General features: G+C 44.3%; 1 pseudogene; it reads right to left on the reverse strand.

The window, feature by feature from the left end:
• Positions 1 to 6,493: 6,493 nt before the first annotated feature.
• On the reverse strand, positions 6,494 to 6,946 carry LOC110309075 (small ribosomal subunit protein eS12 pseudogene; annotated as a pseudogene).
• Positions 6,947 to 27,313: the final 20,367 nt, after the last annotated feature.

Below are 27,313 nucleotides of genomic sequence, written 5' to 3' on the forward strand. Positions count from 1 at the left end.
TGGGACTCTGGTCTCACTCTGGCCCTTTCTCATATTCCCCTTTCTCTGCTTCCTGGACACCATCAAGTGACCTAGCTGTCTGTCACCACACCTTCTTCAGTGCGATGATCTGAAACCACAAGCCAACAGACCCTTCCTCAACTGCTTTCAGTCACATAACAAAAAGCTGACTAACATGCTATCCATTCGAAGCAAGAAAGAGCACACTTAGTGAAGACTCAGTGCCAACTGGTAGGTTACTTTTACTTTGCATGGCTGGAGTTAGAGGTGTGCTCTTGCAGAGACACGTCTGTTTCCTGTGGGGAGATGACAGTGGGGTGGTTGTGCTGGGGAGATTGTGCCGTGCTAAAGCTGATATTTAGGAGGTTGCACTCTGACTGCAAGCAACACCATTAGAGGAGGTGAGAATGTGCTTGTTGAGAAGGCCAGAGGAAGTTGCCTTCTGTTCTGGAAGGCAGCCATGGTATCCCCTGTAGTCTTGACTCAGCGCCCCCTGAATTAGGGTGAGGAGACCCGCAACGACTCCGAGCTCAGGTGGGATTGGGTAGAAAATCATGAATTCTCATGTCTTATCTCTGGTGTTTACCTCCAGCATTAGGGAGAAAAGATGAGAACAGAACCTGGCTTATTCTTAGGTGACCACATTCTCAAGTGACCCCCAAACTTGAGTTTGGGTTAACAAGGCCTGTTCTAGGAAGCAGCCTCCCACTAGCTGCCAGAGTTGTTCAGTCTAGAGTCATTTTACCCATATCAAAATGACACCCATCACTGACCTTCATAACAGAGTTCAAATGGAGAAAGAGAGATAAAGGTGACAGCTCAGATGTCTTGAGCATTTGAGCTGCCTCAGCTCCCTGGAGGCTGCTGCTTCCTCTAGTTCATCCTTCGTACTGGAGAGGGTGTCAGTGGTAAAGGGCACTAACTGCTCTTCCAAAGGTCCCGAGTTGAAATCTCAGCAACGACATAGTGCCTCCAGCATGTCCCCCCCCCCCAATCCCGTCAACAGCTCTTCAGAGATGCATTGCAGAGTAGGAAAGCCCTGGAGTGGCTCCCCAGTTCCATGCAACTAATGGGACAATTTTGGGCTAATCATATTAATGTCTAAAAAAAAAAAAAAAACCAGTGTGATGGGCAGAGCAGTAATGACTACTGTGTTCAAGTAAATACGTACTTTTTGCATACTTATCATGATCAGAAAGACTTTTCTGATAATCTTCAATGTCAACTTGACTGGATCTAGAATCACCTGGGTGACACCCCACTAGCCATGCCTGTGGGTATTTCTAGACAGATTTAATGGAAGGGAAAACCCACTCTGAATACAGGCAGCATCTCCAACTCTGGGAATAAATAAAAAGAGACAAGAAAAAAGGCAGCTGCACACCAGCATTCACCTCTCTCTGCTTCTGGTCTGGGAAACAGGACACTGTCTTAGACAAACAAGTGTCAGGCCAGTGGCTGGTTCAGCAGGTAAGGGTGCTTGCCACAGAGACTAACAGCTTGAGGTCATTCTCTCAGGACTCATATGGTGGAAGGAGAAAACGGACTCCCACAAGTTGTCCTTTGACCTCAGCTGTATCCTTACAGTTTAGTCCTAGAAACCTGACACACAGACAGGTACACAGAAAAGCTTCGGTCAGGTGGGCCATATATGCTCTTAGGGAATGACACCAAATACACAGCTACCTGGAACCTTAGTAGAGTTATTATGCACACCACGGGGGAGGGGGAGGATTTAGCTAGTCTCTGTAGGCAAGAAGTCTAAGGCTGGAGACATCCAGCCTCAGGAAGCTGCAGACGCTGTTTTTACATACACTGGCCAAACGGTCATAAACATTCATTCTTACACAATCCACATTCACACTGAGACTAAAGGAAGGCTTTGCCATCCCTCAAAAGTCTTCCCCTCCGGGGCATTAGCTTCACCACTTCCATGGGTCTGAGGTTTTGATCCTTGACATGGCCGTACCTATGTCAACATTCGCTTAGGACTTCCTCCATGCCTTTCACATTCACACACGACTCCCTCAGCTCTCCACAGACCTCCACACAGCTGCTTTGACACATGCTCCCTGGAAATTAATAAACAAATGTAGACAAAAAAACCAACAACAACAAAAAAAAACTCAAACAAGCAAGCAAACAAACAAAATTTACAAAGAACATAAACAAGACTTTTATATTGAGAGTTGCCCTTAAGATTTATGTCTTAAAATCAATGCTTATGTGTTACTAACAGTGTCAACAATGTTTAAATTTGCTTTGGCTTACAGAGCAATTCATCAATAAATCCAGAAGCTACAATTACTCTCAAGTTGGTCCAATGTTTACCTACAATATCTGTCTGTTTGCTTTGTTCTATGGAGACAGTGTCTCACTCTCTAGGGAAGGCTGGCTTTGAGTTCTCCTGCTTCGGCATCCTGAGTTCTTGCATTGGAGACTGTGCTACTGTCTTAGTTACTTTTCTATTGCCAGGACAAAACACCATGACCAAGGCAATGTATAAAAGGGTGTGCTAATTTGGAGCTTACAGTTTCAGAGGGTTAGAATCCATGATGGCAGAGCAAAGGCACGCCAGCAGGAAAAGCTAAGAGCCCACATCTTGATGTGCAAGTAGGAAGCAAAGAGAACGACAGAAAATAGCATGGTTTTTGTTTTTTTGTTTTTTTGGGGTTTTTCGAAACATAGAAGCCCTGTCCCAGTGACACACCTCCTCCAACAAAGCTATATACTTCCTGATCCTTCACAAACACTTCCACTAATGCACTCAAATATCCGAACCTACGGAGGTTTTATTTTTGTGAAAATTATCACAGCCACCATAACCTGATTTACTTATAAACATCTTCTCAGTCAATCCTTCAGAAGAATTCTAACCTCCCATCTCCAGGAAGCACTCCTTCGCAACTAGACTGAAGTGGCTCCCCTATCCCCACTGAGCCTCCAGAACAATTGCTATCTCTCCCATTTATTTGTCAAGAACTTATTTTGCAGTGGGACACCTATTGTTTTCAAATTTGTTTCTTCTTCTAAGTGGAAATTTTATTTAAAAACAAACTTAAGTGTTTACAAATTTAAAACAGAACATCTCATTGCATTTATTATTTACTTTGGGGGTGAGGTGGGTACACATGCCACAATGTGCCTGTGTAGATCACAGGACAACTTGCTTGCTTTCATTTCCCCCCTATTATTAAAAATAGATTTTCTCATATAATATATACCGATTATAGTTTCTCCTATCTCTGTTCCTCCCAGTTCCTCCCCATCTCCCCTCCCCTCCAGGTACACTCCTTCTCTCTCTCTCTCATTAGAAAAGAAGAGGCTTCTATGAGATAACAACCAAACACTACAAAATAAAATATAGTAAGATAAAGCAAAAAGTCTGACTACGAGACTGGACAAGGCAACATAAAGAAAAGAGTCCCAAGAGCAGGCACAAGAATCAGAGATTCACACATTCAGGAGTCCCATAAAGACACAAAGCTGAAAGCTATAATATGTGTGCTAAGGACCTGATGCAGACCACTGTAGGCTCTGTGCATGCATGCTGCCTCAGTCTCTGTGAGTTCATATGAGCCTTGCTTAGTCGATTCTGAGAACCTTGTTCTCTTGATGTCCTCCATCCCCTCTGGCTCTTAGAGTCTTTCCACCCCCTCTTCTAAGGATTTCCCTGAGTTCTAAGGGAAGGGATTTGATGGAGACATTCCATTTAGAGTTATGTGTTCCAACAGCTCGCTCTCGCTCTCTCTCTCTCTCTCTCTCTCTCTTTCCCTCTCTCCCTCTCTCTGTTGTCTAGTTGTGGATCTCTGCATCTGTTCTCGTCTGCTGCAGAAGGAAGCCTCTCTGATAAAGACTAGATAAGGCAATGATTTATGAATATGGCAGGATAACATTAAGAGTCATTTTATTGATACTTTTCTTTTCCATACCAGTAGTAATTGGCTTTACCCTAGGTCTCTGGGCTATCTAGTCTCTGGTTCTTGGTCACCCAAGCAGTGTTGGGTATGGGTTCTGTCTTGTGGGGTGGGCCTTGAGTCACATCAAACATTAATTGGCGATTCCTACAAGCTTTTGTGACACCATTACCCAAGCATATTTTGCAGGCATATCAGATTTTGGCCAAAGATTTTTGTGGCCAGGTTGGTGTTTACATTTCTTCTTTGGTTGCCTACAGAGTATCTTCCAGTATCAAAGACACAAGAATGTAGGGGTGAAGGGTGGGTACCAATTCAACTTCTCTATGTTCAGTGAATTGTGTGGGTGTCATCCACAACAATGGGGCCTTGCTGTCCATATGCAGAGAGCAACCCACTGTCTTAGCAACAGCCTGGGTTGTTTGGGGATTTACATGGGTCACCTTGGACCAACAACTCAATTGAGTGCAGTGTTGGTGCTAGAAACCTTGTTCGGTGACAAGAGATGGCCAGTTGGGACTCCATGTCTTCCATTATAAGAAGACCTCATTAGGATCATCTTCACATATTTTAGGAAGTTTCCACTATACTAGGTTTCCATATCACCCCTCAAATGGCCCTCAACTCCAGCTGTCTCTCCCTCATTCCCTTCTTCAACCCCGTCTTTCCCTCCAACACATCTGACCCATCGCTGTTCACATCTCCATCGGCCCCTAGTCCACCCATAAAATCTATTTCCCTCTTTTAGGGAGATCCATTTTGGGGATGCTGGAGATTCCTAGTCCCTTTCTCTATACCTAACCTCTCAGGGTCAATGGATTGTAGGTTGATTATAATTTATTTAATGGCTAATATCCACACTTACGTGAAATACATATCATGGTTGTCTTTCTGGGTCTGTGTTACCTCACTCAGGATGATATTCTCTGGGTCCATTCATTTGCCTGCAAATTTAATGATGTCATTACTTTTTAAAGATGTAATACTCCATGTGTAAATGTACCACATTTTCTTTATCCATTCTTCTGCTGAGGGACATCTAGGATGTTTCCAGGTTTTGGCTATGAATAGAGCAGCAGTGAACGTGGTTGAGCAAATGTCCTTGGGTTAAGGTGGAGCATCCTTTGGGTATATGCCCAAGAGTGGTATAGCTGGATCTTGAATTCAATCAATTTTCAATTTTTGAGAAATAAGCATATTGATTTTGATACTGGCTGTACAAATTTTCACCTCTACCAGCTGTGGATGAATGTTCCCCTTGCCACACATTCTCACTAGCATGAGCTGTCACTTGTGTGCTTGTCTGCTCCTATCTCACTAGAGGTGATAGGTCTGTTAAAGTAGCTTATTTGATTTTGACTTAACTTTGGTGTTACCTGTCAAGAAAAATTTCCACTTCTTTTAGGTTTTCCCATTTGGCAAGTAGAGGCTTTTAAAGTATGTCCTTATGATTCTCTGGATTTCCTCAGTGCCTGTTCTTATACACAGGACAACAAGGGTTGGCTCTCTCCTTCCACCATGTGACTTCTGAGGTCAGAAAGCTTAACAGCCAACACCTTTACCAGCTGAACCATCTTGCTAGCCCACGAATAAACTTTGTTTTGAAGACAGTTTTAGATTTACAGGAAAATTGCAAAGATAGGAGAGAGAGCTCCCATAGAGCTTCATAGTTGGCCCTATGATTACCTCACATGACATGAAGAAGAGTAACATTTGTTACTCTTAATAAACCAGTGTTTATGGGTCCTGACTGAAGTCTCTGCTTGATGCAGATTTCCTTAGCTTTAATCTAACAGCCCTGGTTGTTGCTGTGCTGCAATCTTTGGCAAAAGCAACTTGAGGTGAGAAGGGTTTGTTTTAGCAAAGGCTTGGCAGCAGGAGCTTGAGGCAGCTACTCACATACTACCCACTGTCAGGAAGCTTGTGCCCAGCTGACTTTCTCTTTTTTTTGTAGTCCAGAAGCCCAGCCCAGCCCAGGAAAAGGTGCTGCCTACTTTTAGGGTCTTCCCACCTCAGTTAACCTAATCAAGACAACTCTTCACAAGCTAATTTAATCTGCCCAGAGGCTAATTTAATCTAGATACTCTCGGGCTGGAGAGATGGCTCAACAGTTAAGAGCACCGACTACAAGGTCCTGAGTTCAAATCCCAGCAATCACATGGTGGCTCACAACCATCTGTAATGAGATCTGACTCCCTCTTCTGGTGTGTCTGAAGACAGCTACAGTGTACTGAGATATAATAATAAATAAATCTTAAAAAAAAAATTCAAGATACTCTCACCAATGTGTCCAGCGGTTTGCTTTCTAGGTGACTCCATGTGCTCTCAGATTGACACTCAACACTAATGGTCACACTCCTTTTCTGTTTTAGAAGATATTATATTTCTAATTTTTTTTAGATTTATTTTATTCACCTGAGTACTTTGCCCTCATGCATATCTTTGCACCGCGTGCATGCCTGGTGCTGAGAAAGGGGTGAGCTTCCATGTGGGTGCTGGGAATCAAACACAGGTCCTTTAGCAAGGACAGCAAGCACTCTTTTTTTTTTTTTTTTTTTTTAGAGAAAAATGAGCCAAAATTTATTTATTTCTTGCACTTGAAGTATTCCTCGATGACATCCTTGGCCTGAGATTCTTTGCCATAGTCCTTAACCACTACGCGACTGCAACCAACCACCTTCCGTGGTTTCCCCTCTCGATCGATTTTACAGAGGCCTACCCATTCCCCTAGTTTCTTGTTTGTCATCAACCTTTATCAGGTTGATTTGGTGCTCAGCACAAAGTGCCTCCACCAGCTTGACATACATGGGCTCATCACAGTTGGATGCGAGCACACAGAGATGGGCTTGGGCTTTGGCAGTTTCGCATATGCCACGTGCTAGGCCATCGTGGATGAGGACGGTCTTCAGCACCTCTTGTAGAGCAGTGTTGAGTCCATTACACCTCCAGCAGCTATGCCTTCCTCGGCCATGGCGGTGAATCACGGGTGATGCCGAATCTTGAACGCACCCGAGCTTCTGCCTCCGCGCAAGTCGCGGCAGCAGGGGGAAAGCCAGCAAGCACTCTTAACCACTGAGCCAACTCACCAGCCCCTAGAAGACATTCAATCTTCTTGTCACTTGGTTTCTCCTGGATGTTTAACACTGGCTTGTTTTGATGGTCAGGGCAGTTTTGAGATACACTGGTTTGATGGTTAGGTCTTCTATAGAGTAGACCTCTGTTGGCTTTCATTTCAACAATTTCTTATGATTAGACAGGACTTATGGGTTTGGTGAGAGAAGGTCACATGTGCAGAATGCCATTTTCATGACAGCCTATCAAATATACAGACAAAGATATGACCCATGACTGTTGGCATTGGCCTTGGTTGTGTGCCTAGGGTGTGCTAGTCAGACTTCTCCACAATAAAGTTACTTCTACCCACTTCCACCCTTAATGGAAAGATGTTATTTTACAGTCTACACTTAGAGACTGGGAGTAACTCCATGTCCATAGAGCAAAATATCTTCATAACTGTCTGGAATTCTATAGGAAAGACTTGCCTCTTCTTCCCTTTTGCACTCAATCATGTACCCTTAACCTCATCAACTAACATGAAGACAGCGGCCAGCCCTCTGTCTGATGATTGTCTTTGGTGACCCTTCCATGACCAGAGCTAGCCCTGTGGTTGTAGGATGGAGTTCTTAAACACAACAAGGTGACCCCCGGTCACATTTCAGAGAAGGGATCCCTCATGAAAAGGGCCTTTTTTAGTGTAAATTTCTATACTCTAAACTGGAAACTAATGCTGAAAGAAGTTAGGTACCTAACTTCTTATACCCCTGCTAGGGAATGAGCTCACACAGTTAGGGTGGGTCTTCCCACTAGTTAAAATAACTGCTTGTAGACTTGCCCAGAGGCCTTTCTTCCAGGTATTTCTAGATTCTGTCGGGCCGGCAGTTAAAGCTAACTACCACAAGAGCATTACTAGTTTTCCAATATCCCCAAACGGGTAGTGATTGTACCTGGGCGGAGAGCTCTCGAGCCATAGCTAGATGTGTGCTTCTCTGCTTGGGTAGAACCACCAAGATTTAAGATTTCTTTATTACCATTAGACCAATTATTTATCCTGAGAACATTAATACTCATATCTGAGTACTGTTGTGTGCATCCACTTACTCATGATGCATTAGGATGATGGTACATAGTGTTCATAAGTGTTAGTTTCTTGAGTTCACTCATTTTCATTTTTCTCATTCTATTTTGGTCACTGATTGTCTTAGGGTTTCTATTCCTGCACAAACATCATGACCAAGAAGCAAGTTGGAGAGGAAAGGGTTTATTCGGCTTACAAACTCACACACTGCTGTTCATCACCAAAGGAAGTCAGGACTGGAACTCAAGCAGGTCAGGAAGCAGGAGCTGATGCAGAGGCCATAGAGGGATGTTCTTTACTGGCTTGCTTCCCCTGGCTTGCTCAGCTTGCTATCTTATAGAACCCAAGATACCAACCCAGGGATGGCACCACCCACAATGGGCCCTCTTACCCTTGACCAACCCTTGACCTACGAATTGAGAAAATACCTTGCAGCTGGATCTCGTGGAGGCATTTCCTCAAGAGAGGCTCCTTACTCTGTGATAAGTTAGGTACCTCTCCAGCTTGTGTCAAGTTGACACAGAAAACCAGCCAGTATACTGATTTTAAGGTGATTTTGTGGCGTGTCCCTCAGGCTTCCTAAGTATCATAAGCCAAAGTTGCCAAGTGAAAGTTACTCTAAATAGCAACAAGAAGAATTTATAGAACTCATTATGTAGCTCAGGCTGGCCTTGAACTCTGGAAGTCTTCTTGCCTCACCTTCCAAGTGTTGGCATTTCCGACATGCGCCATCATGCCAGCCTCCTGTACTGTGTTTATTTGTCTTTTGAAACAGGGTCTCACTATGTATTCTTGGCTGGCCTGGAACTCTCTGTGTAGACTGGGCTGGCCTTGAACCCTTAGAGTTCTGTCTGTCTCTATCTCCCTGGTGCTGGGATTCAAACCCTGTGCCACCATACCCTGCAGAGTTGATATTTGTATATTATTTGCCACAGGTATCCATATTGTGCTCAGATGTGTGTGGCTGTTTCCTAATGTCCTGACTTTTGTTCTTGGAGCCACACTGCATTTAGCTCTTGTGTCTCCAAAGCTTTCTTTCTTTCTTTTTTTAATTTAATTTTATTTTTATTATATGTAAGTACACTGTAGCTGTCTTCGGACACTCCAGAAGAGGGAGTCAGATCTCGTTACGGATGGTTGTGAGCCACCATGTGGTTGCTGGGATTTGAACTCAGGACCTACGGAAGAGCAGTTGGGTGCTCTTACCCACTGAGCCATCTCACCAGCCCCTCCAAAGCTTTCTTGTCTATGAGAGTTTTTCTGACTGTTTTTGTACTTAATACCATTGACAATTTTTTCCCTTTTCTATTTTCTTTCTCTTCTCTTCTTCTCTTCTCTTCTCTTCTCTTCTCTTCTCTTCTCTTCTCTTCTCTTCTCTTCTCCTCTCTTCTCCTCTCTTCTCCTCTCTTCTCCTCTCTTCTCCTCTCTTCTCCTCTCTTCTCCTCTCTTCTCCTCTCTTCTCCTCTCTTCTCCTCTCTTCTCCTCTCCCTCCCTCTCCCTCCCCCTCCCCCTCCTCCTCTCCCTCCCCTCCCCCTCCTCCCTCCCCTTCTCCCTCTCCCTCCCCTCCCCCCTCCTCCCTCCCCCTCCCCATGTCCCCCTCCCTCTCCCTCCCTCACACACACACACACACACACACACACACACACACACACACACAGGCTCGCGCGCGCACACACACACTCCTGCTCTGGCTCCAGATCTTGTTTCATAGTTGAACTGTGGTTCCTTAGACTCAAGTGATGTCACTTCTGTCCTTATTTCTACTGCCTAGAGTGTCACTCACGTCTAGCTGTGATTTTTCTGACTTTGTTGGGCTTCATATCTTCTATCATATAAGTAATCATTTCATGAAATAAGCACTTTGCTTAAAGTACAGGGTGCTACGTATCCCATCCGGATGCTAAGTGGGCCTCGTAGGCCCCAAGGAGAGACTGTGACAGCTAGAAGGCAAGAAGAGAGAGAAAAGTCCATGGACAAGACTTACCCTTCTAACTCCTGTGCCTAGTGAATGACTTCCTCCATTAGCTATGAACTCAGCTTCCTCGGGATCCACTCACCAGTCTACATTGTCACCCACTAGGACCAAGCCTTTAGAGAAGGACACTTCCTATCCAAGTCATGACCGAGTGGTAACTCCCAGGTACTTACAAGGCTTCATGAACCTCTGAATGGCGCTGTAGATCCCCACAGGCATCTTCTCAACTCCCAGGAGGATCTAGAAATCCAATGTGTAGTTGAGGGAAGGAGCTGATGAGATCTGTTGCATGACGTTTTCAGGGAAAGTGTGAATCATGGTCCATTCACCGTGGAGAGGGCACCAACAACAGCCCAAAGAAATTGTTCTCCATCTTTCCTTCAATGCCCCCAGGGAGTTCACTAAAGTCAGTCACAGGAGTGTTCTTGACCCAGAATCCACTGTGTGGATGAAAGCACAGCCCCAGCGTGTTGTCCCTTAGCCCCCTGCACAGCTTGCAGGCAGTGCGTGTGTCAGAGCTCCTCTCCCAGCTATTGTTACTGCTTATGGAAATCTGTGAGGGGCCTTGTGTATCTTCTTCTAACTTTGAGCCTAGGGATTCCAGGAAGGAATGTTTCTATTTGGAGAAAATGGCCACACAACAGGGTATCAGCATAATTGGTTGCCACAGCAATGCTAGAATTCTGTTTGTTTGTTTGTTTGTTTGTTTTCTTAAGATGGGCCAGGAGGATGTGAGGCAGACATGGAGATGTTTGGTACTCCTGTATGCCCTTGAACTGTAAGTAATGACTATTGTGATAATAGGTGAATTGGCTGCCTTTGCTCTCGGGGAGTCATGGGAGTGATTGGGAAGGAGGCAGACCTGATGAGCTGTGAACAGGTTTGTCTTGCTTTTTGCTGTAGTATCTCCAGGACCCGCCACACAGTCTGACACACAAGCAATTTTCAAAGGTCTGGAGGGCTGAAGAGACGATTCAGCAGTTAGTTGAGAGCACCTGTTGGTCTTATGCAGGAGCTAGGCTCTGTTCCTATTACCCACCTCAGGCAGAACATTACTGCCTATGACTCCAGATCCAGGGCACTGTACACATATGACCTACATCCAGTCAAGCAGGCACACCCACACATACAGAGATGGATGGGTGGATGATAAACAAATAGATATACAGCTCTCAAATCATCAGTATTTCTAACGTTTAATGTTTATATTTGAGCCCTCAACACATGTTTCAGAACCCATTCAGCCGTGTTTGAGAACCAGATATCTAAATGTCCTTCTCCCCTTTTTGTATTATTGTCTCCTCTTGAAATAATTTCTTTGATTTTATTTAATTTTTTATGGGACCAAATTTAAGAGGCTTCTAAGACTCAGCATTAAACTGGAAACTGATCTGGACATAATGAGGCACCTTAATCTCAGCACTGGGGAGGCTGGAGCAAGGTGATCAGGAGCTCAGTGAGGTCCCCAGTGAGACAGCTCCCACCCCCATCTCAAATAGACAAATGACAACAACAAAGAAGCTGCATTGCACTAGGGAGGTGATGTTATGTACAAGGAAGGTGATGTCATGCACTAGGAAGGTGATGTCATTCACTAGGGAGATGATGTCATGTACAAGGAAGGTAATGTCATACACTAGGAGGGTGATGTCATGCACTAGGAGAGTGATGTCATACACTAGGAGGGTGATGCCATGCACTAGGAAGGTGATGTCATCCACTAGGAAGGTGATATCACTTGTTTTCCAATCGTGACTCTTTCTTGTCTCAATTTTCCAATTTGTGAAAATATGCAAGAACAAAACAGACAACATAACACTGGCTGTCGTAACCAATGCACACATACTTCCCTCAGATTTGTCTCTGTAGATTGTTGTGCTGACTCATCACCATCCATCTCTAGAACTTTCTGTCTTTCTGTGGCAATTTGAGTAGGTTTGGCCTTGCCCCCATAGACTCATGGGTTTGAATGTTTGATCCATAGGGAGTGGCACTATTGGAGGTGTGGCCTTGTTGGAGGAAGTGTGTCACTGTGGGCGTGGGCTTGAGGTCTCCTATGCTCAAGCTATACCCAGTGTGGTTCACAATCTCCCTCTGCTGCCTGCAGATTAAGATGTAGAACTCTCAGCTTCTTCTCCTGCGCCATGCCTGCGTACATGCCACCATGCTTCTCACCATGATGATAATGGATTGAACCTCTGAAATTGTAAGGTAGCCCCAACTAAATGTTTTCCTTTATAATAGTTGCCAGGCTCTTAGTGTCTCTTCACAGCAATAGAACTCTAACTAACTTACCGATTTCAAACTCTACCCATTTGACACCAATTCCCCTTTCCCTCCCTTCTGCCCCTGGCAACTACCAATCAACTCTCTGAAAATGTCAGAATTAGCAAAGATGTCAAACAGATCCAAAAACTTAAAATTCAAAGTGGTAGAGAAAAGAGAATAACAACTCACATATGTAGCTCTAGTTTCAACAATGATTATTAACATATCCATGTTATTTCATCCACACCCCTACCTCTTCCCTGCTAGTAGATATTTTAAAGCAAATTCAACCCTCCATTCCAGTCACAATATTCTCATGTATCTTTTTCCTGGTTATCTCCTGCCAGCCATCCTTTGTTTGCTCACCATTCCTCCTGAGCTCCAGAGAGCTTCTTCTAACGGTGTCTCCCCTCATGGCGCCTGCAGCTGTGTCATGCCTGAAGGGTTGTAAGGGCCTTGGATGCAATCACTCACCTCTCAGGTGATGCTGTCACGAGGTCAGGCTGTCATGATGTCAGGCTGTCACGGGTTGTCAGCTGGGATTCACTATATCAACTATCATCAGTCAGTAGTCCGACTTGGGCTTCCTTCTGTGACACCAGAAGCATTTTAAAAGCCTGAAGGTAGAGGCTGTAGGCTCCTGAGGATGGGTGCTAGAGTCTATAAAGCTATGTCTCATGTGGCAGAGGAAGAGTCGGGGCCCGCCAGGGCCTTCTTGATGAGGTACTAGTCTCCTGCACTAGAGTAAAGCCTCCATCACCTCTAATTACCATAATCTTGGGAGTTAAGATTTCAACACAGTAATCTGGGAGAGATGCAAACAGTTAAATCAAAGCAGTGTTGTTTTTTTTTTTGTTTTTTTTTTTTTGAGAAGTGTATTCAATTCACTGCAGTTTGCCTTCCAATTTGCTGAGTAGTACAAAAAAAAAGAACAATTACAGTGTTTATTTATATTACAGTTTCTGAAAGTTTGGAAAGCTGGAGAGACACTAACCAGGCCGAATCCATGACATCAGAGCATAGACCCTAAATGTACGTGTCTGTGATTGAGTCACAAACTAGAGTGTAGTGGCAGAGTCACTACAGACCACAGCTGTAAGTGGTCCACAGGTTCCAGCCGGGCATGAAGTGGTCAGGTATGGCCTCTATCTGACTAACAAGGAGAGACAATCACATCTCTTCTGTAAGTGTTGGTGCTATGCATGAAACCTGGACCTTATACCTAGCAAATGGTTTTCTATTGATCTATAACCTCTATCTCTCATATAGTCTTTAATAGTAAAGACACTATCAACAGTCAAAGTAATAAGTACACGGGTGGCTTATCAGAGACACCAAAAACAAAACAAAACAAACGAAGCAGCTTTTAGAGAAGGAACTCAAAACCGAGTAGTTTTAAATTACTAGGTAGGTAAAGTGATCTCTGAAGACAGCACAAGCACTGCACTGGGCAGGCGTCCCCATGGGAACTAGGAGGTGGCCTTGCATAGCACAAGTCCCGTGTTGGTTGAGGCACTGGGTACCCGTAGATATAAAAACCTCCCTGAAGCGTCAGTTTCTCGTATGTAATTTGAGAGCTAATGAGTTAATGCTTCTAAAGTGCTTTGAGCTAGCCTGGCTTATTTGTGCTGTGATCAGGAACATGCACCAGGCATCTGTGTGTTCCCAGAGACTGTCCAAGTGCTCAGCACAATATAGATGAGTCGCTTAACATTGCTGGGGTGCCAGGCTGAGGGCAATGTACACACATCTCCTGACTGGCAGGTCCCTTTTCCAACACACGGGATTCAGCTCTGCGGGTGAGCCATGGGGTCCCACTGCCTCCGTTCCTATTCCCATCCCTGCTGCCTGCACCAAGTGGACCCCAGACTCAACTGTGACTGAGAAGACCAAATAAGACCCTGGAGCTGTGATGCTCTACAGGCCAGAGGCTGACAAACGAAGACTCTCAGCCCCAAACCTACCCACTTCCTTGTTTTGTAAAATAAAATATTGTAAGGACATCTTTACACCTCTCTGTGTAAGCACTGTCCATAGCTGCTTTTAACACCACAGAGGTAGAACTTAGTCCAATTGTCACAACAGAGATAATAGGCATGTAAAATGTCCTGTCCCTCAACAGGAAAAAGAAAGCTTGGACAATTCCCAATTAGTGCCTAAGTCTTACAATCATGTGTGGTGGTTTGATTAAGAATGAGCCCCATAGGCTCATATATTTGAATGCTTAGCCACCAGGGAGTAAAGCTAAAAGATTAGAAGGATTAGGAGGTGTGGGCTTATTGGAAGAGGTGTAAGCTTGTTGGAGGACCTGTGTCACTAGAGGTGGGCTTTGAGATTTCAAAAGCCCAAGCCAGACCCAGTCTCTCTCTCTCCTGCTTCCCTCTTCCTGTCCCTTCTCCTCTCCCTCTCCCCTGTCTGTGGATCAGGGCGTAGCTCTCATCTATTGCTCCATACCATGCTCTCTGCCATGATCATAATGGACTGACCATCTGAAAGTGTGCACAAGCCCCCAATTAAATGCTTTCTATAAAGGTGTTTCCGTATTTATGATGTCTCTTCACAGCAATAGAGCACTGACTCACACATCATGTTTGGCCAGTTGCAAATCGAAGAATAATCAGATGAGGAAACAAAAGGTAAAAAGAAAAGTGATCTTCGGAGACAAGAGAATAGCACACACACACACAACAGGGCAGAGCTATGGGAGAAACAGCTCAGGATGGAGAGGGGCGGTGACATCACAGGGAGGCGGGAACTGTTACTGTTGGAGGGAGTTCTCACTTCCTCTCTACACGGACCTTCCCATAGGACTTTCCAGAGCACCAGAAGGTACTTGATCCAAGAGGAAGCAAGGCAGAAGCCATTTCCACAGCAATTTAAGTTACACAAATCAAGCCCAATTGTAGGAAGCCCAACACTGAGCCTGAGGGGGAAAGGGGAGGCTTCTGGAACCATCTGGGGACTCCCTGTATCTACGAGGCCTCGCTGGATTTCCCACAGGGGAACCAGCCATCTTCTCACTTCCGTAAGAACCAACTATTCTACTCTTCCCTGAGGTGACAACAGCATCTCTGTGTTCCTTAGTGGGTAAATCCCCACTAAGACATGAGAAAACAGTTACTTGACGAATCACCTCCTATGAGGAGCTTGAGGGCCTGCCTTATGTACAGCTTCTTTGTAGCCCTGTTTCTCCTGTTACAGTGTGGCAATGGATTCATTCACCTGGGTGGGACCTGGCCTTCTGTAGTTTATAACTTGTTCTGGAATTTTTGTTATTCCAGATGAATTTGGAAATTGCCCTTTCTAAATCTATGAAGAAGTGAGTTGAAATTTTGATGAGGATTGCATTGAATAGGTAGATGGCTTTTGGCAAGATGGCCATTTTTACTATATTAATCCTGCCAATCCACAAGCATGGGAGATCTTTCCTTCTGAGGTTTTCTTTGATTTCTTTCTTCAGAGACTTGAAGTTCTTGCTGTACATCTCTTTCACTTGTTTGGTTCACACCAAGAGATTTTATATTGTTTGTGACTATTGTGAAGGGTGTCGTTTCCCTAATTTCTCTCTCACTCTGTTTATCCTTTGAGTAAAGGAAGGCCACTGATTTGTTTGAGTTGATTTTATATCCAGCCACGTTGCTGAAGTTGTTCATCAGGTTTAGGAGTTCTCTGGTGGTATTTTGGGGGTCACTTAAGTATACTCTCTTATGATCTGCAAAGAGTGGTAGTTGGACTTCTTCCTTTGTATCCCTTTGACCTCCTTTTGTTGTCTAATTGCTCTGGCTAGGACTTCGAGTACTATATTGAATAGGTAGGGAGAGAGTGGGCAGCCTTGTCTAGTTCCTGATTTTAGTGGGATTGCTTCAAGTTTCTCTCCATTTAGTTTGATGTTGGCTACTGGTTTGCTGTAGATTGCTTTTACTATGTTTAGGTATGGGCCTTGAGTTCCTGATCTTTCCAAGACTTTTAACATGAAGGAGTGTTGAATTTTGTCAAATGCTTTCTTAGCATCTAATGAGATGACCGTGTGTTTTTTTCTTTGAGTTTGTTTATGTAGTGTATTACATTGATGAATTTTCATATATTGAACCATCCCTGCATCCTTGGCTTGAAGCCTACTTGATTGTGGTGAATGATCATTTTGATGTGTTCTTGGATTCAGTTGGCAAGAATTTTATTGAGTATATTTGCATCAATATTCATATGGGAAACTGGTCTGAAGTTCTCCTTCTTTGTTGGATATTTGTGTTGCTTTAGTATCAGCATAGCTGTGGCTTCATAGAACAAATTGGGTAATGTTCCTTCTGTTTCTATTTTTGTCAAATAGTTTGAAGAGTATTGGTATTAGGTCTTCTTTGAAGGTCCAATAGCCCTAAACCCATCTGGTCCTGGGCTTTTTTCTTTTTTTGGTTGAGAGACTATTAATGACTGCTTCTATTTCTTTAGGGGTTATGGGACTGTTTAGATGGTTTATCTGATCCTGACTTAACTTAGGTATTTGGTATCTGTCTAGAAAATTGTCCATTTCATCCAGCTTTTCCAGTTGTGTTGATTATAGGCTCTTGTAGTAGGATCTGATGAGGTTTTGAATTTCCTCAGTTTCTGTTGTTATATCTCCCCTTTCATTTCTGATTTTGTTAATTTGGATACTGTCCCTGTTCCCTCTTGTTAGTCTGAGTAAGGGTTCATCTATCTTGTTGATTTTCTCCAACAAAGAACTCCTGGTTTTGTTGATTCTTTGTATAGTTCTTTTTGTTTCTACTTGGTTGACTTCAGCCCTGTGTTTGATTATTTCCTGCTGTCTTCTCCTCTTGGGTGTATTTGCTTCTTTTTGTTCTGGAGCTTTCAGATGTGCTGTCAAGCTGCTAGCATATGCTCTCTCTCCAGGTTCTTTTTGGAGGCACTCAAACCCATGAGTTATTCTCTTAGCATTGCTTTCATTGTGTCCCATAAGTTTGGGTATGTTATACCTTCATTTTCATTAAAATATAAGAAGTTTAATTTCCTTCTTTATTTCATCCTTGGCCAAATTATCATTGAGTAGAATGTTGTTCAGCTTCCATGTGCATGTGTGCTTTCTGTTATTTTTATTGCTATTGAAGACTAGCCTTAATTCATAGTGATCTATTAGGAGGCATGGGATTATTTCAATCTTCTTATATCTGTTGAAGTCTGATATGTGACCGATTATATGGTTAATTTTGAAGAAGGTACCATGAGGTGTTGAGAAGAAGGTATATTCTTTTGATTTAGGATGAAATGTTCTATAGATATGTGTTAAATCCATTTGGTTCATAACTTCTGTTAGTTTCACTGTGTCTCTGTTTACTTTGTGTTTCTATGATCTGTCCATTGATGAGAGTGGGGTGTTGAAGTCTCCCACTATTATTGTGTGAGGTGAAATGTATGCTCTGAGCTTTAGTAGAGTTTCTTTTATGAATGTGGGTGTCCTTGTATTTGGAACATAAATGTTCAGAATTGAGAGTTCATCTTGGTAGATTTTTCCTTTGATGAGTATAAAATGTCCTTCTTTATCTTTTTTGATGAATTTCGGTTGAAAGTTGATTTTATTCGATATTAGAATGACTACTTCCACTTGTTTCTTGGGACCATTTGCTTGAAAAATTGTTTTCCAGTTCTTTACTCTGAGGTAGTGTTTGTCTTTGACACTGAGGTGCGTTTCCTGTATGCAGCAGAATGCTGGGTCCTGTTTACATATCCAGTCTGTTAGTCTATTTTTTTTATTGGAGAATTGAATCCATTGATGTTAAGAGATATTAAGGAATAGTGATTGTTGCCTCCAGTTATTTTTGATGTTATTTTTATGTTGGTGTGGCTATCTTCTTTTGGGTTTGTTGAAAGAAGATTACTTTCTTTCTTTTTCTAGGGTGTAGTTTCCCCAGAAGTGGTGGTCTTACCTGTGCTCGCAGGTGTGTCGGCTCTCCTGGGAGACCAGCTCTCTCCCAGTGATATTTGTGTATGGAGAGCTGTGGCACAGGATCAGCTCCGGGTGCAGATGGAAACCGGAAGGCTCCTGTCCCAGACCACTCCTTGGTTCTTGTGTCATGAAGGTTCTGGGAGGGTCACTCTGAGCAGCAGTGATGTTTTTACCTGTAATCACAGGCTTGTCTGCACTCCTAGGAGGCTAGCTCTCTCCCAGTATTATTTGGGTAACTCCCTTGCAGGATTACATGGCTTCTTCTTATACCATGAAAACCAGCCCTCAGGGAAGAAGGTTTCAAGGATCCTGCGTGGGTCCTCTGGGTCCTGTGTCTAAAGTGCATGGAGCCTTTAGCAATAGCGGCTTACCATCCATCTGGGGTGGGGGGGCAAGCAAGGACAACAGCAATAGCCTATAATGTTTTTGGAGTTTCTTAGACAACCCTGACCAATAACTCAAAGGGAGCTTCTCATGCCTGGTGTTGGGGGTTTGTTAGATAGTTTGTGGCTCTTGGGGTAGCATCACCAGCCCAGGGTGATACATTTTACTTGGACTACATATGTCTATACAGATTTTTATGTGCTATACGGCATTTTAGGTAAATAGATAATACCATGATTCCTTATGTCTTTCCCAGACATTTTTGCTGTGATTTTGCCCTTCTTGCTCTCTTGCTTTAACCTCCATCCGTAGCTAAAACCCACCTCCTATTTTTCCTTAAGTCACTTGTACCCCGCTGTTTTCTTCTCTATTTTCTGCCCCCATACCTTCTTACTTTCCTACTTTCAGAGGTGATATTAGGTTGTTCACTCACAACTGAAGATTTGGAGCTAGGAACCACAGATGAGAGATAACGAGAGACGCTTGTCTTTCTAGCTCTAGGTTAGCTCAGTATGACATTTTCTAGTTCCATCAACCTAGGCTAGTGATGCTACCCCAATACTCACAGACTATCTAACAAAAACCCCAACACCAGGCATCAGAAGCCCCCTTTTAAGTTGTTACCTTATATCTGCCTTTTTACATGGGTACTGGGTTCTCTGGTCCTCATACATACTTGTACCACTGAGCCATCCTCTTAACCCTCCATAGATTGGGTCTTTTTACTGTATGTATACACATTTTATATTTTTATTAATTCTTTGAGAATTTTATATATGTGTACAATGTATGTTAATCACATTCACCTCCACTCCTCCATCTAATTGATCTTGGTCCACCCCGTGGTCCTCTTCTTTCTAACTTCATGTGTTCCCCTCCACCACAGCACTGAATCCAATTGTTACTGTCCTTATAGCCATGGCTGTGGGGTCATCCACTGTGGCATGGTCAACGTACCAAGGACCTTTGGTAGAGGACATATCAAGACAGCTTATTATGTACATTATCACATGATTATGTAATCAGCCTGATACATGCCTACAATTAAAAAAAAAGAAGAGGAGTCAGGGGAAAAAAGAAAATCTAGAGTTCAAAGATAAAAAGATCACCAGGAAATTGAATGTTGGAGCCAAGGCTTATGATAAGAGATGGAAAGATATCAAGACAACATCTGATGTAGAAGGCATAAGGAATTGTTTGCTCCTAAATAGAAGAAAGGGGAGCCTCTGTAAGGGGAATCAGGTTCCACCCTAAAGCAGGGTCATCCAAGTGGCTCTGGGTTTAGAGTCATGTGGGGTAGGTGAATAAAGGGGTTGTGGAATCCTCCCTGCAATTATGGAGAGCCACTGTGACCAGGCAAGTGGCAGGCAAGTCCCTGCATGGGGCCCAGAGTGGAGCTGTGAAAGCGAAGTCTGCATTGCATTGGAAACCCTGAGATGTTAAAAGCTCCACACTCATGAGCTGTATGCCAAGGAGAGCTGCAGACAGAGTGGAACCAGCCCGAGTGGGAGATGTATCTTGTGGGCAGTAAAACTGGAAAGGTAGAGCCATCTAAGACCCTTGACATAAAATATAGAGCTACAGGGTTTGGAGTTTGACCTGCTGAGGTTTGGTCTTGCTTTGGTCCAATATTTCCTCTCTATGCTCTAATTCTTCCTTTAGGAATGTGTCTCAGTTACCCTTATATTGTTGTGATGAGACACCATGACCAAGACAATGTAAAGAAGAAAGAGTTTATTTGAGAATTACAGTTTCAAAGGTTAGAGTGCATTAGCAGAATGACAAGGAGCTAACTACGAATGATGTGGTCTCTTAACACCTCTAACTCTACTCCCAGTGACACCTCTCCTCCAACGAGGCCATATCTTCTAAGCCTTTCCAAACACTTCTACCATTGAATACTGTTTCAAGTATTCAAATATGAGTATATAGGGGACATTCTCAGTCAAACCACCTCAGACTAGTAATGTATACTTTGCCATTGTTTGTTGGAGATACATACTTTTATTTATTTTTAAGGAAGATAGAGTTGAGAGATTGCCTTGACTTTTAAACAGTGTTAAGACTTGTTTCCATTACTGTTCTATTGCTGTGAAAAGACACCATAACCAAAGCAACTTATATGTAAAAAAGGCACTTAATTTTTCAATTCATGGTTGCTGAAGGTCAGAGTTCATGATTATCATGGTGGGAAGCATGGCAGCAGGCGAGCTTGGTGCTTGAACAATAGCTAAGAATTTACATCTGGATCTGTAAATTAGAGGCAGGGAGATAAAGAGTTAAGTGGGAATGGTTTGGGTTTATGAAACCTTAAAGCCCACCTCCAGTGACACCCCTCTTCCAACAAGGCCACACTCTTAATCCTTTCCCAACAATTCTACCAACTGTAGACCAAGCATCCAAATATATGAGCCTGGGGGAAGATATTCTCTTCAAACCACCCCAAGACTGTAAAAGACTATAGGGACTTTGAAGTAGGATTAAATGCATCTTGCATTATGTATGATATGACCACAAGCCAATGAGAGCCAGAAAGTACAATGTGGTCGTTCAAATTTGAATAGCTCCAGAGGCTCAGATGTTTGGAGACTTGATTCCCAGTTGGTGGAACTCACTGGGAAGGATCAGGAGGTGTGGTGGTGTTGGAGGAGGTGTGCCTCTGGTGTAGACTTTGAGGTTTCAAAAGCCCGAACCTTTGCCAGTTAACTTTCTATCTCTCTGCCTCCAACTTACAGATCAGGATGTAAATTCGTAGCTACTGCTCCAGCACCAAGCTTGCTATTTCCGGTGTGCCTTTCTGTCTGTGCTACCTACTTGCAGATCAAGATGTGAGCATCATATCAACTGTTCCTGCCACCATGCCTCTGTTCCTCCACCACTGACTGTGACCTCTGAAACCATAAACCCAATTAAACCCTTTCTTTTATATGTTGCCTTTGTTCAAGGTGTTTTGTCACAGCAATAGAAAAAGACTAAGACAGCTTTTCAGCTGTGAGTGGCAACTCATGTGCCATTTCCTACTTCATGCTGGGTTATGAACTGGTTTGATCTTGAACAGGCCTTGTGAAGGTCATGACAGTACTGTGAGTTCATGGGTGCATTGGTCCTGTTGGGTCTAGAAGACCCTGTTTATGCCTGTGCTCCCAGACCTCTGGATAGTACAATTTTTGTCACCTCTTCCACTATGGTCCCTGAGCCTTGTGAATAGCTTGTGATATAGATAGGTTCCCTTTGTGGCTGAGTGCTCTACAGCCACTTATTCCTCACAACATTTGTGAGTTTCTGCATTAATCACCATCCACTGAAGAGAGAGATTTCGCTGATGAGGCCTGAGAGCTGCTCTATATAGTTTGTATCTTAAGTGACCCCTAACGGCCTATATTACTCATGGTTCACTACAAGAACAGAATAGATTGGATGAGTGTGTGTGTGTGTGTGTGTGTGTGTGATTTAATCATTTTACTTCAAAATAGTAGCAGTAGCTGAATCACACCTGAGGGACTGAGAACCTGGCAGTTGCTTGGTCCTTGTGGCGGGGTGCCCAGCAGTCTAGGTAATCCCACAGTAGCTGTTTCACAGTGGAGAGGCCAACAGCCTAGCGGTTGCTTCATCTATGGGGTTGGATGCTTGGCAAGCCCAATTTGGCATGGAAACCCTGGACAGCTCCTGGAAAGCTGCTGGTACTCAGTGAACAATGGAAGCCCAGAAACACTGGTTCTGATACCAGAGAAGGAATCAACAGCACAGCAACAGACTCGACTGACTCAGCAAAGAGAATGATATACCATCAAAAGGGAGAGAATCTTCCTTCAGCTCCCTGTATCCAGGCTGCTACCAGAAGCTAATGCCCACATTTAGGCTGAGTCTTCTTATACTAATAAAGTAATTAAGACAATTTCTCAAATGAGGTTCCCTTCTCAAGTGATTCTAATTCGTTGATATTAAAACCAACCATGACAAGGCCCAGTATTGAAATCTTGATCTCTACAGTGGAGTTATTGAAGTTGGTGAGCCTTTAAGATGGTGGTTCTCAACTTGTGGGTCTCAACCTTTTCACAGGAGTTACCTAAGACCATCAGAAAACACAGGTATTTATAGTACAATTCATAACAGTACAATTACAGTCATAATTTTAGAGTTGAAGGTTGTACTGGCTAGTTTTGTGTCAACTTGACACAGCTGGAGGTATCACAAAGAAAGGAGCTTCAGTTGGGGAAATGCCTCCATGAGATCCAGCTGTGAGGCATTTTCTCAATTAGTGATCAAGGGGGACAGGCCTCTTGTGGGTGGGACCATCTCTGGGCTGATAGTCTTGGTTCTATAAGAGAGCAGGCTGAGCAAGCCAGGAGAAGCAAGCCAGTAAAGAACATCCCTCCATGGCCTATGCATCAGCTCCTGCTTTCTGACCTGCTTGAGTTCCAGTCCTGACTTCCTTGGTGATGAACAGCAATGTGGAAGTTTAAGCCGAATAAACCCTTTCCTCCCCAACTTGCTTCTTGGTCGTGATGTTTGTGCAGGAATAGAAACCCTGACTAAGACAAGTGGTCACCACAACTTGAGGAACTCTATGAAAGGGTCACAGCCTTAGGAAGGCTGAGAACACTGCTTGAAGAGATAGGGCCTCATGGGAAATCTTATATCATTGTCTTAGAGTTAGGTTTCTATTAGGTGATAACCACCATGACCAAAAGCAACCTGAGAAAGAAAGTTCTATTTGGCTTACAGGTTATAGTCTATGATTGGGGAAAACCAAGGCAGAAACTCAGGGTAAGAATCGAGTCAGGAGCTGAAGTAGAGGTCTCTGGGGAGTTCTGGATACTGGCTTGCTCCTCATGGCTTGATCAGCCTATTTTCTAATATACCCCAGAACCACCCACTGGCCTGGACCCTTCCATATCAATAATTAACCAAGAAAAGGCCCTACAGACTTGTTTACAAGTAATCTGATGAAGACGTTTTCTCAGCTGAGGTTCCTCTTCCCAGATAACTCTAGCTTGTGTCAAGTTGACAGAAAACTAAGCAGAACATCCCTGGGAACATGCCCCTGGAAGAGATTGTAGGATCATAATCTCTGTCCTAAGTCCATTCCGTGCCTCTGCTTTGAAAAGAACGAACGATTCCCTTATCGTGTGCTCCCAGCCATAATGGGCTGAGAAGAGCAGGGCCAACTGATTATGGAACCTCTGAAAGTGGGCGTTGATGACCTCAGTTCTTCATTACAATAGCAGAACGCTCTCTAAGACACCGAGTCAGGAGGCAAGTGACAGAAGAAGAGATAACAGACAGAAGATGGAAGAAAGATGGGGCCAATGAGAGACCGGTGGTGAAAGGTGGGAGTCTCCTGGTCAAAGAATTGCTGGGGTGAGAACTTTAGAGTCACTAAAGCTGAAAGTGAGAGGAAGAGAGAGTCAGGAAGTGAGGGACTGAAAACTGAGACTTAGGGGTTTGGTGGTTATAGGCAATGACTGGTGGAGTCTATGATTTCCAAGGAGGGTGTGAGGTGAAAGTTCATTTGATGTGGGGAGTCAAGGAGTGCAGGGGCCAAGGTGTTGAGTGGGCTATTCCCTAATAGCAAGACCAGTGTTGAGGATGGAGATCACAAGCCCACTACTCAACCGTCGTCAAGTGTTGTGGACCGTTGACTCCATCCTGCAGGGAAGATTCTCAACCAGGAAGGCAAACAACTTAAAATAGCTCCAGGAAGTCTTTCTAACTGACCAGTTTACTGGGCCTCCTCTAAGCAATAAAAGCAGCAAAGGAGACTCTGAGACAAGACCAGATGCTTGGAAGAAGCAAAAGCCAGCCCAGCTGCCTGGAAGAGGTTTAGATCAACTGAATCAGCAGAAAAGAATATGATCTAACGTGTTTAGGTGCCTCCAACTGTGCAGTGTGCTCCAGGTTCCCAGCTTTTGTGAGCTGTCACCCATGCTGGGGGCGGGCTTTGGGGATGCAGCTGTCTTTAAGTCATTTCTGCTCCTATAAGTAACTCCTTTCCCACACTCCTGAAAGTAACCCTACTAAAACTCAGTGGTCCACCAAGATGGAATTCGGCAGTATCCACACTTTGGTTGTCATTGTTTCCCCACCTGAGCTGAGTAGACACGTGTGTTGCATCTTCCCAGGAAAAGTCTTGTCACAGAACATCATGTAACAAGGAAAAGTGGCAAGGGCGCTAAATGGTGGCAACACCAAGAGAGTGGCAGGTTCTTAATCTGGTGGCATCCACTCCAATTGGCCTTGGTGTGGCAATCTACAGGACAGGGTCTACAGTCTCTAAGTTCCAAGGAGGATTTTAGATTTGTGGGACTGCCAGGAAGTAGTGGTCCAGGGGGGTTTTGAAAAGATTTCCTCAGTATGCAACATAGAGACCAGAGGGGGCTCTTGTAGGTAATTAGATTAGAAGCTACCAAAGTGTACCCTCAGTGCAATGCATTCTGGGCCCACGCCAGACCAGCTGCCTTGGCAACCATAGGCATGAGGTTCTGAACCCAAGTTCTAGTAAATTCCACCAGGAATTTGGCTGTAGGCTGACGTCTAAGAACAGGAGTGGCCCCTGGCTTAGAGCAGCAGAGAGGGAGTAGATGCAAGTGTCTCTCAATAGGAGAAAATGGAGTGAGGGCGGTGGAGTGCGGTTGAGGAAGCGAGAGAAGACAGACTGCCAGGAGGAAGAGGGGGCAGATGGTCTGCAGTGGAAGGGCAAAGATTCAGTCTGTCTGTGGCACAGAGCCAAGAGGTCAGCTGGAAAGTGAGGCTCTGGGTCAGAACCACATCCTGCCATGGCTCCCAACTGAGGCCTAAGATGGGCTCCTGTAGGAAAGCTGCATTGGCCTCTGTGGGACACAATAATAATGACAGGGATGTTCCCAAACACTACCCCAAGGGGCTTTGAGAACAAAAAAAAAAAAAAAAGAAGAAGAAGACTAGCTGTTAGGATCTGCCCAGGACCTCTAAGACCAAGTTCTCAGCACGTACCTTAGAGGATTTGCCCTGGAGGGGCAAAGGGCAGGGAATAAGAGACAAACAGGAAATAGAGGATGAGGGAGAAGGGGACAAGGGAGAGGGGGCAGGGGTATTTGTCCTAGAGGGACTGCCTTAGGATAGAGAGAAGACCGATGTGGTCCACAGGCAAATGGCAGTTTATAAAGGTAAAAATGGGAAACCCCATGTTGGGATGCAGTGCTTAATTTTGATTGGGCATGTTAATTAGGTGAGCCAAAGGGGCTTTTTATTCACTACTTTGATAGCTGGACCCCAGGAGAAAGTCAGCCTCAGGAGAAAGAAGTGACCAAACAAGGGAATAGACCTTTGGGGCTAGCTTTAGTAATATAATCTAATGGTCAAGGCAGAAGGAGTGGGAGGGAAGGGCAAGGCCTGCCAGAGCCACAATCGCTGCCCTCGCTCAAGCTGCCCGGAGTCCCCTCATTAGCTGTCAGGATCACACCTGCATTCCCAGCTCCCAGGAAGCTGATGCAGGAAGATTACCAGTTTGGAGCCAGCCTAGGCGATACAGCAAGGTCCTGCCTCAAACACACCAAAAGGGAGAAGGAAAAAAAAAAAACAGAAAAAGAAGGTTGAGGGAGAAAGGAAACATGGGCAGGGAAGAAAAAAAGGAAAGAAGTGAGGGGGAGAGGGAGAAGAGGGGAGAGAGGGTTAGGGTTAGGAGAGATGGGAGAGGGCGAAGAGGACCGGAAGGAGGAAGAGAAGAAGATAACTTAGTCTATAAAGTTCTCCCTTGGGAGCACCAAAGTTCAAGTTTAGCCCTCAGGACTCAGGCAGCAAGTAGGGTGTGCTGGCATATGCTTGTTATCGAGGAGACTGGCCGGGGGACAGGAGGATCCTCCTTCTTTGGCCAACCTAGGCTATGCAGGGATCCCAGGTTCCTGTCTCAAAGACTAAATCATTCCTGAGGACTGCCACCCAGGGTTGACTTCCAGCTTCTCCAAGCGAATGCACACATACATGTATCTCCCTCTCCACTCCCTTACATAAAGAAAGATTCCTTACCACCCAGAGTAAAATTTACTGATAGAAGAATGGGCCAGGTAGGCAGCGAGACCAGTGAGGCTCCAAGCATTGGTTTAAGCAAAGATCTTATAGAATGCAGAGACATGACTCATTCAGGCCAGGCTACCTGGCTTATCTTGACCTACTATCCAAGGGTCAAGTACATTCCTGGCTTGGAACTGCACACGTCCACTGCAAAGGTTATATTACTTGCAATGTGCCGAGAGACTATTCTAAGGAATTCACGGCCAGGGAGACTGGGGCAATGATGATAGTCACCCTCAAGATGGCAAAAGTTAGGTCAGGATGGACCCCACAGTCCAGCGAAGTCGCTTGCTTGTGTGCCTTGGGACAGATCACAAAGCTGGGATTCCAATGGCTTCATCCCCTGGGGGGGGCATGACAACTGCTTCCTGGCAAGTCACTCACCTCCGACATGGGATTTAAATGCTTCCAGAGTCAAATGAGCTGCAGAGAGTCAGAGGCATCTTTTGTCCTCAATCAGCCAGTATTTGAGACAGTCTAAGAGCTCTTCCTGTCTCAAACTCCTTTCCCGCTGGTGACAAGGCATATGAGAAATTCCAGCCCTTGGTAGACTGAGATTACAAATTCTACACAGCTGGATCCCAACCCCAACTCATCAAATAAATAAATAAATAAATAAATAAATAAAAAAAATAAAATAAAATAAA

This window comes from Mus caroli, unplaced genomic scaffold, assembly GCF_978045245.1.
Source record: "Mus caroli unplaced genomic scaffold, Mus_caroli_1 scaffold_12, whole genome shotgun sequence".
Taxonomy (NCBI): domain Eukaryota; kingdom Metazoa; phylum Chordata; class Mammalia; order Rodentia; family Muridae; genus Mus; species Mus caroli.